The sequence below is a fragment of the Nerophis lumbriciformis genome, linkage group LG01 (assembly GCF_033978685.3).
Source record: "Nerophis lumbriciformis linkage group LG01, RoL_Nlum_v2.1, whole genome shotgun sequence".
Lineage (NCBI taxonomy): Eukaryota > Metazoa > Chordata > Actinopteri > Syngnathiformes > Syngnathidae > Nerophis > Nerophis lumbriciformis.
This window is the reverse complement of record NC_084548.2, coordinates 15,822,501-15,836,092: the sequence shown is the minus strand read 5'-3', so window position 1 is coordinate 15,836,092 and position 13,592 is coordinate 15,822,501. Positions and strand designations below refer to the sequence as shown.

At 39.8% G+C, this 13,592-nt stretch overlaps 1 protein-coding gene across 2 annotated transcripts in view; it reads left to right on the top strand.

Moving 5' to 3' along the window:
* pdpn (podoplanin) overlaps positions 1-13,592 on the top strand; it is a 39,309-nt gene that overhangs the window by 11,188 nt on the left and 14,529 nt on the right. The gene's annotated exons all lie outside the window — the stretch shown is intronic.

The window sequence follows — 13,592 nt, the reverse complement described above, 5'->3', positions numbered from 1 at the left end:
AGTAATCTATTTATTTATTTATACATGCACCTTATTGCTCTTTTATCCTGCACTACCATGAGCTTATGTAACGAAATTTCGTTCTTATCTGTACTGTAAAGTTCAAATTTAAATGACAATAAAAAGGAAGTCTAAGTCTAACGGGGCGGTATAGCTCGGTTGGTAGAGCGGCCGTGCCAGCAACTTGAGGGTTGCAGGTTCGATCCCCGCTTCCGCCATTCTAGTCACTGCCGTTGTGTCCTTGGGCTAGACACTTTACCCACCTGCTCCCAGTGCCACCCACACTGGTTTAAATGTAACTTAGATATTGGGTTTCACAATATAAAGCGCTTTGAGTCACTTGAGAAAAAAGCGCTATATAAATGTAATTCACTTCACTTCACTTCACTAACAGATGACGCAAGTTTTTTTATTAGCTATAATAGCCTACTATCATAACAACTATGTGTCGCAGGCTGGAGCAAATCTTTGTTGACAGAAATGTTGAAATGTAATATTTATTCTACGCATTTTTACAACATTAGAAACCATGAGTAAATCAGAGGCTACTCAAAAGGTGAGGTAACTACTGGAAATTACTGGCTTTTAATGGCCAAAGGTATAGATGTGTGTGTCCAAGTTAAAGGAAACGGCAGGCTGTCTTCTTTTAATAGATTTATTACAATCTTTGCAAGCTGGGTAGCGTTTGCTGTGGTCTGGAACAACATGTCACACAAACAACTATCAGAAATGCAGCCGATAGTACATGCAGATAATGTGTCATGAGACATGCAAAACTAAATTATATACAAAGAGGATAAAAGTAAAGGATATTAAATGAGCTCAAATATACCTACAGATGAGGCATAATGATGCAATGTGTACACACAGCTAGCCTAAATAGCATGTTAGCGTGGATTAGCTTGCAGTCATGCACTGACCAAATATGCTTGATTAGCACTCCACGCAAGTCAATAACATCGAGAAAGCGCACCTTTGTGCATTCAGGCACAGCATAAAAGGTTTGATGCTCAAAACGAGAGAAAGACAGCGTGGAAGATTTGACATGTTAACAAACTGTCGCGTCACAGTCCACACTATGGTGAGTTCAAGAACCGCCGAAATTAGTAGGACAAAACAATGTTCAGCAAATACTCTCATCAGTGAAGCATACACACAAACATGTTAAACAGTTCTAACAATTGGGAAGGTTTGTGTCATGTTTGTCCTCAAACAAAAAATATACTAAAACCAAAAAATTATTTTTCCCCCATATTTTTCCATTTTCCATCCTTTTTAAAAAATGCTCCAGGGAGCCACAAGGGCGGCACTAAAAAGCTGCATGCTAACCTTTTGCACATCGTCTTGTTCTGTCTCCCTGCCTTGTCTGGAATGTTATTGTCATTGCATATAATAACACAGGGATATTCAACCAAATTGTTTTGGGGGGCCACATTTCCAGAATTTAAGGACCAGTGGGGCGGACTTCTCCCTTTACTATTAGTCTTATCTAACCAGGATCCTCTACAGTAGACATTTCATGTTGGTCTATTATTTAGCGTTTTGCTGTTTTTGTCAATCAACAAATCAACCAAAGTTTATTTATATAGCCCTTAATCACAAATGTCTCAAAGGGCTGCACAAGCCACAACGACATCCTCGGCTCAGACCCCACATCAGGGCAAGAAAAAACTCAACCCAACGGGAAAAACGAGAAACCCTGGCAGGGTTTTAAGTACTTTCTGCAGAAAAGCTAGTCCAAAATGTGAATATCTCACTAGTTTTTTATAGCAGAACTCGCGGGCCACCAATTGAATAGCCCAAATGGTGAAAAAGAGCTAAAATGGACCCTTGAGGAACACCACTATTATAACTAGAGAAGTTAAATGACTACTGACTGCATCTGAAGTAAACAAGCTACGGCAAACACCTTAGTTCCCCTTGTGGATCATTAAAGTTTGTCTAAGTCTAAGTTACATAGATCACTTTACAAAAACAGGTTTAAGTATCAAAAATGAGAGGACTCACAAGTCTGGAGCTCAATGGTCTGTTTGCTAGCCAGGTTAAAATGTCAATGTTTACAGTGGTCAAGCTTCCTCTACCAGTGGTTCTCAAACTGTGGTACACGTGGCACTAGTGGTATGCGGGCTCCATCTAGTGGTACTTCAAATAATCACTTGTTTAAAGTACAGTGTTTTATTTTCCTGTCTTTGAACAGAGTGTTAATGTTCAAACTGTGTGTAATTTTAAAGTGGCCAAAAATACTAAATACAATTGTTATATAAAACCTCTACCTGGTTTTTGATTAATACTGTGGCCTACTGCGCTACTACATTTTAATGTTGGTGGTACTTGGAGAGCCCAGCTTCTTTCTGAGGTGGTACTTGGTGAAAAACATTTGAGAACCACAGCTCTACACAACAGGAGCACTCTTGTGCTTGTAGGAATTTGCTGCAAAAATGTTTGGCTCACAAGTTTTGAACTGAGCTCAGGGGAAGGTTGTATTTCCATCTTATGTTCACACTTGCACAATTCAACCTGTCGGAAAAGGAGTAGGAAGAAGCAGAGCTGATTTAGTCCTACAACTTTTCTGCGTCTCGGTACAGCAGTTAGTAGTTTGCCCACTTCCTGTGTTTAACTACTATTTTCTTATGGTATAAAGAATGTGTAATAATAGGACAGGAGAGTATAGAGTTCATGTGTCCCACAATGGATAAATGATGTGGCTGCGGTGCAGATTTTGCATGCACAAGTCAAATGTAATTTAAAAAAAATGCAAAACTAAAAATGAGTAATGAATAATAACACCACTATTTCCACCTATGCACATATATACATTTCACACTAAGCGACTGCACTAAGTATGAATAATAAAACAAAAACACCCAGATCAAAAATATATAAATTATAAATTATTGACAGAACTGTGTTGTCATTCTCCTTTAGAAATACTGATTGATTTAAAATAATAATAATAATAATAATATTATGATATACTGTACTGCAAAAACTGGAAAAAAAAAACATTTCAACTTACTTGCAACTTACCTAAATGTTTTTCTTGTTCTGTTGGCAGATTGTTTTGCTTACTTTAATTGGCAAAACAAATCATATTTTAGTATATTTAACTAAAGATAAGCAAGCAGGTCTAATATACTAAGAAGAAATATCGCGTCTTTCAAGAAATACATATATATATATATATACAATATTTAAACTTGCTTACGTTTAATTTTAACTTCTACGATATAAAGATGAGCGCCCCCCCCCCCTTTTTTTTTAAAGAAAAAAATGTTTTAAGCCGAATTCAAACACACTTTTTTTAAATACAGTTGTACCTCAACTTACAAGCTTAATTGGTTCCGTGACTTAAAAACACTAGTATCTCAAATCAACTTCCCCCATTGAAATTAATCGTTTTCATTTAATTGGTCCTTGGCCCCCCAAAACACACCCAGTTTCTACATATAACATGCCTTTTAAAAAGAAAAAGAAACTTTTAGATGAGAAATAGTGTATACATCAATAATCAATATGTCGGATATCGGCAAAAAAACATTATCGGACATCTCTACTCTAAAGTCGAGGTACCATTGGAGATCACCTTTTCAATATTAGTGAAATAGCAACTGGTAGCAGGTTGCTATACAAGAAAAGCTGCTTCATTGATCTCGTGCGTGTGAGTGACAACAAGAAAAGCTCTGCAGAGCAGTTGTTGGCCGCCACCTGTTGCTTTGCAAGTTTAGATCGACATTTTGAGAGTTCGATTTACAGATGCATATGGTTCTTGTTAAGAGTACGATCATTCTTTATCATAAACAAACACGGAGTAGTGAGAGCTTTATAGCTGCTCAGGGAACTCAAACCTGCGGCCTGTCAATCACAGGGCGACATTCTTAGCCCACTCATGGCTGCTCCATGTGCTTGTTTGGCGAGAGTATTTTAAGGCCTCCTGCTGAGACTGTGTGGTCACATGATGCAATACGTATAGAATACGCACTGTAATTTGTATAAGAACACACACACGGTCGCCGCTGAACCCGTGTTGTGTTGAGCTGGAACCCGCTAAACATCCATCCATCTTCCGCTTATCTGAGGTCGGGTCGCGGGGGAAGCAGCCTAAGCAGGGAAGCCCAGACTTTCCTCTCCCCAGCCACTTCGTCCAGCTCCTCCCGGGGGATCCCGAGGCGTTCCCAGGCCAGCCGGGAGACATAGTCTTCCCAACGTGTCTTGGGTTCCTACCGGTTGGACGTGCCTTAAACACCTCCCTTGGGAGGTGTTCGGGTGGCATCCTGACCAGATGCCCGAACCACCTCATCTGGCTCCTCTCGATGTGGAGGAGCAGCGGCTTTACTTTGAGCTAACCCCGGATGGCAGAGCTTCTCACCCTATCTCTAAGGGAGAGCCCCGCCACCCGGCGGAGGAAACTCATTTCGGCCGCTTGTACCCGTGATCTTGTCCTTTCGGTCATGACCCAAAGCTCATGACCATAGGTGAGGATGGGAACGTAGATCGACCGGTAAATTGAGAGTTTTGCCTTCCGGCTCAGCTCCTTCTTCACCACAACGGATCGATACAGCGTCCGCATTACTGAAGACGCCGCACCGATCCGCCTGTCGATCTCACGATCCACTCTTCCCTCACTCGTGAACAAGACTCCTAGGTACTTGAACTCCTCCACTTGGGGGGCAGGGTCTCCGCCTCAACCCGGAGATGGCATTCCACCCTTTTCCGGGCGAGAACCATGGACTCGGACTTGGAGGTGCTGATTCCCATCCCAGTTGCTTCACACTCGGCTGCAAACCGATCCAGTGAGAGCTGAAGATCCTGGCCAGATGAAGCCATCAGGACCACATCATCTGCAAAAATCAGAGCCCTAATCCTGCAGCCACCAAACCGGATCCTCTCAACGCCTTGACTGCGCCTAGAAATTCTGTCCATGAAAGTTATGAACAGAACCGGTGACAAAGGGCAGCCTTGGCAGAGTCCAACCCTCACTGGAAACGTGTCCGACTTACTGCCGGCAATGCGGACCAAACTCTGATACTGATCGTACAGGGAGCGGACCGCCACAATCAGACTTGGCAGTCTGATCCTCGGCTACATAAGCTAGCTCTTAGGACGTGGAACGAACGTAACCCGCTAAACATCTATGCAGTTTTTAGCAATCCTGAGGGACTCGCGCAGGGTAGAGGAGGGGATATATGCACCATTGACGCAGACCCCTGCACTGGGGAGGAAACACCACTCTGAGCTAATTGTGGGAACGGGGCACATAATGAAGCGATTGTTAGCGAGTGATTGCATGTAGTGTAAGGACATTTTATCATTGCTTACAGACATTCCAAACAAACAGTCTGGGCCTCCCCCCCTTTTTCCTGTTCAATTCTTTACCGCGACAGGAACAAATGCTTGGGTGCATTTACCGCCTGTTGCAGCAGCAGCTCTTGTCAGGCTAGACCGGGGGTCGGCAACCCAGAATGTTGCAGGCGTCATAATGGACCAAAAATACAAAAAACAAGTCTGTCAGGAGCCGCAAAAAATGGTGTTATAATGAAGGCAACACATGATGTAAATGTCTATATGAGTTATAATAGCCTACTATCAAAATGACTTTAAAAGTCATATATAAGTGCTATAATGAAGACAACACGTGACGTAAGTGTCTATACTAGCTCTAATAGCCTACTATCAAAATGACTGTGTGTCGCAGGCTGACGCAAATCTTTGTTGACAGAAATGTTGAAATCTATTTATTCTACACATTTTTACAACGGAGTCTTCTCACAGGGAGAGAGAACCCCTGGGAGTTACTGGTTTAGAATGGCCAAAAGTACAGATGTGTGTGTCCAAGTTAAAGGAAACGGCAGGCTGTCTTCTTCTAGTGCAGGGGTCGGCAACCCAAAACGTTGAAAGAGCCATATTGGACCAAAAAAGACATCTGTGTGTAGCCGCAAAAAAAGAAAAGCCGTATATAAGTCTTATAATGAAGGCAGCACATGACGTAAGTGTCTATATTAGTTATGTTATTCTAATATCAACATGACTATGTGTCGCAGGTTGACAGAAATGTTGAAATATGATATTTATTCTACACATTAGAAACCATTAGTAAATCAGAGGCTACTCAGAAGGTGAGATAACTCCTGGAAATTACTGGCTTTTAATGGCCAAAGGTATAGGTATTGCTGTGGTCTGGAACAACATGGCACACTATCTGAAATGCAGCCAATATTACATACAGCTAATGTGTCATGAGACATTTAAAACTAAATTATATACAAAGAGGATGAAAGTAAAGGATATTAAATGAGCTCAAATATATCTACAAATGAGGCATGATGATGCAATATGTACATACAGCTAGCCTAAATAGCATGTTAGCATTGATTAGCTTGCAGTCAGGCAGTGACCAAATATGCCTGATTAGCACTCCAACAAGTCAATAACATAAACAAAGCGCACCTTTGTGCATTCACGCACAGCATAAAACTTTTGGTGGACAGAATGAGACAAAGAAGGAGTGGAAGATTTTACATGTAAACAAACTGTTGCGTCACAGTCAACACTATGGTGGGTTCAAGAGCCGCAGAAATTAGTAGGACAAAACAATGTTCACCAAATACTCTCATCAGTGAAGCATACACACAAACATATTAAACAGTGGACTTTCTAACAATTGGGAAGGTTTGTGTCATGTTTGTCCTCAAACAAAAAACATAGTAAAACAAAAACATTATTTTCCCCCATTTTTTTCCATTTTCAATTCTTTTTTTTAAAATGTTCCAGGAAGCCACTAGGGCGGCACTAAAGAGCCGCGGGTTGCTGACTCCCGTTCTAGTGGATTACAATCTTTGCAAGCTGGTTAACTTTTGCTGGTGTCTATACCGGCAAACAAACAACTATTAATATTATATTATTATATACAAAGAGGACATAAGTAAAGGACATTATATGAGCTCAAATATACCTACAAACAAGTCGTAATGATGCAGCTAGCCTAAATAGCATGTTAGCATCGATTAGCTTGCACTGATATGCAAATATGCCTCATTAGCACACCACACAAACCAATAACATCAACAAAGCTCACCTTTGTGGATTCACGCACAGCACAAAACAATTGGTGGACAAAATTAGAAAAAGTATTGGCACAAAACACGTATTTCTGTGGCAGCGTTGGAAAAGTTGTACACGTAAACAAACTACGGTGAGTTCAAGGACCACCAAAATTAGCAGGACAAAATAGCGCTCACCAAATACTCTCATCAGTGAAGCATGTTTAATATAAAAAGTGGGATTTCTAACAATTAGAAAAGTTTGTGTCATGTTTGTCCTCCTGCAGAAACCATATTAAAACAAAAAATATATTCGCATACATTTTTGAGCCACTAGTTTGGCGCTAAAGAGCCGCTGACCTCCGGACTCACTTATTTGAAGCACTCACAGCATTGACAAGAGAGAATTGACTAGAGAGAGTGTTCAGTAAGAGAGTGAAGTGTTGTTTTTTTTCCCCCACTTTCCATTGAGAAGAAGTCAAGTCAGGCCAACTTTTTTTTTTTCAGTGGAAAAGTTAGGTCTAGTCCGTAATTTTCCGTAATCCTTGATTTGGATGCGGCGCTGAAGCTTTCAGTTGTGGCGGCGAGGATGTTGAACATGGCGGGATGGAACTCGGGTTATTGAGGGGAAATGATGAGGTTGAGCTTTATAGTGCAGACCTTGATGACAGACACCAGGATAAATACATGTCTTCATGCAGCTGCTGGATTCATAAAGGGAGGCTCCTTTTCTTTAACTCTAAGTTAGCCTTCACAAGGAAAAGCTAATAAATGGAAATCGGACAATGGATGTGCTTAAACCCACAAAATGTAAATGAACAGAACTGCTTGCGTTGTTCAACTGCTTGTTGCTAGGCAGAGTTCACGGGGCTCCAACATAACTGCCCTGTAGGTCAATGATATATGCCAGTCACATGCATTAGGCTGATTAATTGATAAATATGTAAGGTGTACGAGTGCATAGAATAGTGAATGTAAAAATAAAAAAAATTAAGTTAAGAAGATAGCATCCTGTAAGCGTGTTATATTTTTTGTTTTAAAAATGTAAATTAAAAAAAATAAAAGCAGTATGATGCGAGTGTATCAATTCATTGTAATTCTTTAAGTGAAAATATCACAATCTTTAGTTTTTATTATTGATTTTATTTAGATTTGTATTATATGTTTTAGTCTTACAATATGTTATTAATATCAAAGCCCTACCGTGAGAAAATCCACAACACACTAACTGTGAATTAGTGAAGTGAATTACATTTATATAGCGCTTTTCTCTAGTGACTCAAAGCGCTTTACATAGTTAAACCCATTATCTAAGTTACATTTGAACCAGTGTGTGTGGCACTGGGAACGGGTGGGTATAGTATCTTGCCCAAGGACACAACGGCAGTGACTAGGATGGTGGAAGGGATCAAACCGGGAACCCTTAAATTGCTGTCACGGCCGCTCCACCAACCGAACCACGCCACCTGTAACACCTGAAACCAGCAGTTGCTGTCCTTCTGGAGGAATTCTGTTCTATTTTCACCCTATATCATTATTAAATAATTGTTATATAATAAATAATATTCAAACATAGCTAACTAGTTGGTGATTTCAGTCAATGTCATTTGTAGGTTTTTTTTTCTCCTAATGTAAGCGATGCATTTATGCTGTTAATATTATAACTTTATTTAAAAAAAAAAAAAAAGTAATTTATTTTCCTTTTAGGAACACAACTTTATTGTGGTAAAATTATGACTTAATTCCCGTAATATTGCAACTTTTTGAACACACAATTAAAATATAAACTTAATTCCCATTGCATCGTGTTTATTTTTATTTATTTATTTTAGCTTTCCAGTGTGGCTCGATTACTCATTACTAAAACATTGTAATAATGATAATGATTCATTTTATTAATAGCCGCTGCCTTTTCTGAGCACCGTACTATACAGGAAAAACATATTTTTTTATTAAGTTTTACATTTAAAATGTCTATCAGAAATAGACGCAAAGCAATAGACCATAAATTGTTGATTGATGAATTGAAATGTTACGGTTTTGGTTCCATGGCTGTCTCTTGGTTTGAGAGTTATTTATCTGACAGAACTCATTGTGTATATTTAAATGGTACGCTATCGAACAGCTATGGTTTAAGCTGTGGTGTGCCGCAAGGCAGTTGTTTGGGACCACTTCTATTTTCAATTTTTACAAACGATCTTCCTCTTGTGACTCAAACATCCAGTTTGGTACTGTATACTGATGATACCACATTATATCATCTTCAATAGGAGAACTTCAGTCTGTCCTTTCAAAGGACTTAGATGCTGTTACTGAGTGGGTTATAAGTAATAAACTGTCCATCCATTTTCTACCGCTTATTCCCTTCGGGGTCGCGGGGGGCGCTGAAGCCTATCTCAGCTACAATCGGGCGGAAGGCGGGGTACACCCTGGACAAGTCGCCACCTCATCGCAGAGCCAACACAGATAGACAGACAACATTCACACTCACATTCACACACTAGGGCCAATTTTAGTGTTGCCTGGTTTTAAACAATTTAAAAACAAAAAGTATTGTCTTTGGTTCACGACATAATCTGGCAAAAAAATTCTATACTTAATTTACAGATTTTAGGACAATTAATCAAACAAGAGGATAAAGTTAGACTTTTGGGCGTTACACTTAGTAATGCACTTTTGTGGTCCGAATATATCAATCAGATTGTCGCTAAGATGGGTAGAAGTATCGCTGCTGTTAGGAAATGTGCTACGTATGTAACACTTGCAATTCGTAGACAGGTAGTACAAACATTGGTGTTGTGTCATCTGGATTATTGTTCAGTTATTTGGGCTTCTGCACCCAAGGTTGAGCTTACAAAATTACAAACAGCTCAAAATAGGGCCGCTAGACTTACTCTCGACTGTTCTTATAGATCGAGTGTGGACCGTATGCATTCTTGTCTCGGATGGTTGAAGGTTTATTCATAGATTATCCAGCAGATTATTCTTATTTATTCGAAACATTATTCATAACAGGTACCCTGCAGCTCTTTTTAAGCAGATTGGTTATAATACTGATGTCTACCACTACAGTACTAGAGCTTCAACTCAAGGTCTACTTGCATTACCAATAACTAATTCAATGAAAAGCACTGTTGTGTACAGAAGCATTTCATTATGGAATACTCTTCATTTAAATATTAGGACTATTCCCAGTCAAAAAAAACTTTTAAGAAACATGTAAAGTCACTTTTTAGACTTAAGAGTAGGGATGACCGATAATGGCTTTTTGCCGATATCCGATATTCCGATATTGTCCAACTCTTTAATTACCGATACCGATATCAACCGATACCGATATATCCAGTCGTGGAATTAACACATTATTATGCCTAATTTGGACAACCAGGTATGGTGAAGATAAGATACTGTTTAAAAATTTTTATAAAATAAGATAAATAAATTTAAAAAAAATTCTTGAATAAAAAAGAAAAGTAGAACAATATAAAAACAGTTACGTAGAAACTAGTAATTAATGAAAATGAGTAAAATTAACTGTTAAAGGTTAGTACTATTAGTGGACCAGCAGCACGCACAATCATGTGTGTTTACGGACTGTATCCCTTGCAGACTGTATTGATATATATTGATATATAATGTAGGAACCAGAATATTATTAACAGAAAGAAACAACCCTTTTTTGTGAATGAGCGTAAAGGGGGCAGGGAGGTTTTTTGGGTTGGTGCACTAATTTTAAGTGTATCTTGTGTTTTTTACGTTGATTTAATAAAAAAAAAAACGATACCGATAATAAAAAAACGATACCGATCATTTCCGATATTACATTTTAACGCATTTATCGGCCGATAATATCGGCATCTCTACTTAAGAGTTAATCTTTCATGTTATCAGTTTGACAACTTTTTTTTTTTCTTTCCCTTTTTCCTTGCTTTTATTGTAACTGGATTTGCATATGTTCTGTACCTGGATCTGTGTACGGTCATTTATACGATTTTGAGAATTTTCTTTTTCTTTTCCTTTTTCCTTTCTTTTATTGTAAACGGATCTGCGTATGTTCTGTAACTGTATCTGTGTACTGTTATCTTATTTTATTATTTTGAGAATTTTCTTTTCCTTTTCCTTTTTCCTTTCTTTTATTTGTAGCTGGATCTGTGTATTATTATTTCACTTTGAACTTTTGAAAAGGACCCCAGGAAGACTAGCCTGGCCTTTGTGCGTCAGCTAATGGGGATCCTCAATAAACAATACACAATAAACAATCTACTGCATCCAAACACACTGAAAACATGCCAGAAAATTCCTAAAAAAAAAAAAAGTTAATTTAATTAACCCTGAAATTGCAGACTCTGCTCTCTTTCTCTCCAAAGCTTGAATCATCCAGTTGTGGATTGTCCTTTGAACAATTCCACATGTTTAACAAGGCTTCCCGCACTCTCCTCACTCATCAACTCGTGCAGTGGCAGCCCCATCCTGCAGGAAATGAGGCAGAGGATGTGGCCTGTAAGGACGCACACGGCCGTAAGGACAGGATGGAGGGATTGCTCGAGGATGAAGCCTTTATGAGGTCACGGGGTGCGGTGGCAGCTTTTGTGGCTTGGAGGACGAGTGCAGTGAGAGAGTTACATCACTTCACTATCTCATCATTCGCAGCTTGAACTTATTTCACATTGATGCTATTTGTCGTCAGCACTCATGCAGTTTGTGCACTGAGAGGCTCGACTTTGGTGTGTGAGCGCAGGCCAACGAGCACGAAGCAGTCAGCCATGATGGCGGCCTGGTGCAACAATGACTACATTCACATAGGAGGCTCAAGTCGTCCATGAGTGCAGAAAGAGGAGAAGAGTGGTATGTAAGGTCTGGGAGCGACACCGCTCGGGTTACCTAAAGATTTACCGTGCCCACAGTGGGTTGCTTGACTTGTGACCTCGGTAATTAGCCGTGATGTGTTTTTCCCGCGATACAACGGCATTGGTGTTGTGAGTCCTACTTTTAGGGGCCACTTTGGGAACATATGAAACAAGTATAAACAATGATATGGTTTTATTGTGTGACTCACACTTGGACAACTGCAATCAATACAGGAAATTGAGAGTCTGGCTCAAAAATGATTAAGTTACATTCTTTCCAGCAGATGTGGTTTCAAAAGGTTTGGCAAATTAGAAGGAGTCAGTGGTGTGGGGCACCCACACTTACTGTAAGTCCTGCGGTATATATTCACTTTCCTTATCTGATTTGTAGTCATTTCTCTTTTTGTTGTGTTATGGATTGCACTGATTGCAAAATGTAATTATATACAGTAAGTATCGTATTTCAAAATATAAAACCAGAAATTTCTTTACAAAACAAATGTCTGTAGAGATGTACTATCCATGTATCATCCACTCACCCACCCACCCACACACTTATCCATGTATTCATGCATCCATTTATCCATCCATTATCATTCACCCATCCATCCGTACATTCACTCACCCACCCGTGCATCTATGCATCCATGCATTCATCCATCCATCCATGCATATGTCCATCCTTCCATGTATCCATGCATCCATCTATCCATTCACCTATCCGCCCACTCAAGCAATCATTTATCAATCCATGCATTCATTCATCCACGATTTCAATCATCCATGTATCATCCATCCATTCATTTATACAAACACCTATGTATCCATCCATCTATCCATCCATGCATTTATCTACCCATCATCATCATCATCATCATCATTCATTCATCCATCCATCCACCCACCCACCCAACCATGTATACATTCACCTAGCCATCCATCCATCCATCCATCCATACACCCACCCATCCATCTATCCATCCATCATCCATCCATCTATATATGCATATATCTACCCATCATCATCTATTCATCCATCCACTCACCCAACTATGTATCCATTCACCTAGCCATCCACCCACTTATCCATTCATTCATCCATCCATCCATCTATTCATCCATGCATCCATCTATCCATTCACCTATCCACCCACCCATCTATCATCCAGGCAACCATTTATCAATCCATGCATCCATCCATCCACAATTTAATTAATCCATCTATCATCTATCCATTCATTTACCCAACCACCTATGCATCCATCCACCCATCCATCTATCCATCCATGCATCCATCCACCCATCCATCTATCCATCCATGCATCTATCTACCCATCATCATCATCATCCATCCACCCACCCAACTATGTATCCATTCACCTAGCATCCACCCACCCATCCATTCATCCATCCATCTATTCATCCATGCATCCATCCACCCACCCATCCATCCATCCATCTATCTACCCATTATCATCCATTCATTCATCCATCTATCCATCAGCCATCCATCCATCCATCAATGCATCTATCTACCCATCATCATCATCATCATCCACCCATCCATCGATATATGCATCTATCTACCCATCATCATCCATTCATCTATCCATCCACCCACCCAACTATGTATCCATTTACCTAGCCATCCACTTACACATCCATTCATCCATCCATCTATCCATCCATCCATCCATCCATCCATCCA